Consider the following 2,684-nt stretch of genomic DNA (forward strand, 5'->3'; position numbering starts at 1 on the left):
TCAGAACATCACTAAGTCTGAGATGACTGCCTGGTTACAGATGGTTAGTTAGCTCACTGTTGGTTTTTGCTGGAGAGGACACTTCAGCGGAGGAGAGGCTGAGCTCCTAACTAAACGCAATGCTTCCTCCTCCTGTGCTAGTCAGGGGTTGTTATTTCCCAGGATATGAACTAATCTTCTTTCTCACCTACTTTTCAGTTCAGATTTCTACGTAGTCTGGGCTCTAAGGTGGCTCCTACCTGGCACTCCTAAGTCCCAAGTCCAGAGCCTGAACCATGAGCAAATTACCGTATTTACTCTCACTATGTGCCTTTTTTTTTTTAAATTTCTGTCAGCTATCTTCACTGTAAAACGTACGAGAAGAATATTGCTGCTATTTGCCTTATCTAATTGGTTCTCAGTAAACTTCCTGCTTCTGAGGAAAAGCTAGTTTAAGCTTATAAATAATAACTTCTTCCTTTATCTAAGCACTGTCCTGGTTCCTGCCATTTGACATGAGTGGGAGCAAAATATTGGAATATGAAGGTGGCCTATGAGGCCACCACACCCACGTAAGAGGGGGACAGCACTCAGGGAGAGGAAAAGTAGTTCACAAGGGGCTTGAGTACTGTTCACAAGAGTGTGATCTGCATTCCAGCTTCAAGACAGATCACTGGCCTGGCCAGCAAGGGGAATGAACCAAGGAGATTTCAATAGCTCTTTCCTCCTCTAGGCCCTGCCAGAGCTGGATAACTTCTTGTTCCTCAACCTAATTTTTCAGTCCCTCAGAAGCAGCTGATGGGCAGTTCTATCTCCTGAAGGGAGGGATAGACAAATCCCGAAAATGATGGATCTTGCAGGCTACATCTCTTCCTCTTTGACCTAAAAGTCAAATCAAGGGGCTGGGCAGTTGCACACCTGCCTAGGCATACATATTGGTATGTGCAAGGGCCAGGGTTCAAGCCACCAGAAGCAACCTGTAGCAGGAAGCTTCATTGGTGGTTAAGCAGTGCTGCAAATTGGACTCTCTCTCTCTTTCTATCTCTATCTCTCTTCCTCCCCCCTCTCCCTTTACCTCTCAATTTCTTTGTCCTATCAAATAAATACAAAACTTAAAATATGTGGTAAGAAGGCAAACCAGGTCCATTTATCTAATAGTTGTGGGAGCAATGACAGTCATCAGCTGTAATGAGAGAGGAAGAGGGAGAAGGAGAGAGACTTATTGATTAGACAGGTGGGAAAGATAGAGATTTTCAAAAAATGATCACAGTAGTTTGCACATCAAAATTTGAACTTCCCTACATGTACCTTCTGATAATTTCCTAAATGAGTTTTATTTGAAATCACATACCGTAATCCAGCCCTCCAACCAACAGTAAGAACATATACATTTGGAGGGCAGGCGACGGCACACTTGATAGAGCAGACATGCTGTAATGCACAGGGACCCAGGTTTACAGCTGGTCAAGCAGTGCTGCAGGTGTCTTTCTCTCTCCATCTTTATCTCCCTTTCCCTCTCCTTTTCTCTGTCTCTATCCAATAAATTAGTAAATAAATAAAATTTTAGACAAAATTTAAAAAAATATCTAAGTTTGTTTTCCTTCCTGAGTAGAAGAAAAGAAACTGGATGACGTGCTTGTTTACTTACTCTTCCCAGCCAACTCCAGAAAATAAGCACCTTCAGCCAACAGTGGTCCCTGGGCCCCTTTCCTTCTGTCAAGTTTCTGGCCTGTCTTTGGGACATCCTGCAAGCATTGGAAGCACTGGATTATGAACTCTACTGGCTGGAAGGTTGAACTGGACCCTGAGTGGGGAGAACAGAGACTAAATGAAATACTATCTCAATAGAAGCAGACTGTGTCCTGCAGGCTTGGCAGCATCCTGGGCCTCTTGACCATGACCACAGCCACAAGGGTAGGAAGGCAAAAGGGGCTAGGAAATTTCCATTTCTTTTCCTTTCTTTTCTTTTCTTTCCTTTTGTTTTTTTATATTTATTTATTTGACAGAGACAGAAATTGAGAGGGAAGGGGGAGATAGACACTTACAGCACTACTTTACCACTCATGAAGTTCCCCCCCCCCGCAGGTGGAGGCCAGGGGCTCAAACCTGGGTCCTTGAACATTTACACTCTACCAGGTGTGCCACTACCTGGCCCCCCAGAATTCCATTTCTAAAGCTAAAAGGAGGCTTGTCTAGGAGTACAGGGTATCTTTAGGATAGTAGAAAGATTCTTGGATGTGCACATACTTATCTAAGTCCATACACTTAGAATGAACTGAGAATGAATTCTATTGTATCGATAGATTTTGGTCATTATGTAACCATGTAAGTTTATTCATTGAAAAAAAAATCAGTTCCAATCTGGCAGGAGATGTCAAGGATAGGAGGAGAGAGTGGAGATTTGGATGGGGACAAGTGTACCCAGGCAATCTCTGTACCATACTCTCAAATTTTCAAGGATTCTAAAACATGTCTTAAAAACAAAAAAAGAAAAAGTAAGCCTTTCTGTAAAGACAGGCATTTCTGTGTCCAAGAAAAAAAAAAAAAAGCAGTGTCCCAGTTAGGGCAGCATACCAGAGGCCCTGAGGTCATGAGTAAAGTACATTGCTTTCATCATCTCTTGAGTCCTTTCTGGCTCATCAGAGCCTCAGCTTATCACTATTAAAATGGTGAATTATTTACAGCAGAAACAGGGAACTAAGGTT

This window comes from Erinaceus europaeus, chromosome 9 (genome assembly GCF_950295315.1).
Source record: "Erinaceus europaeus chromosome 9, mEriEur2.1, whole genome shotgun sequence".
In the NCBI taxonomy this organism is placed as follows: domain Eukaryota; kingdom Metazoa; phylum Chordata; class Mammalia; order Eulipotyphla; family Erinaceidae; genus Erinaceus; species Erinaceus europaeus.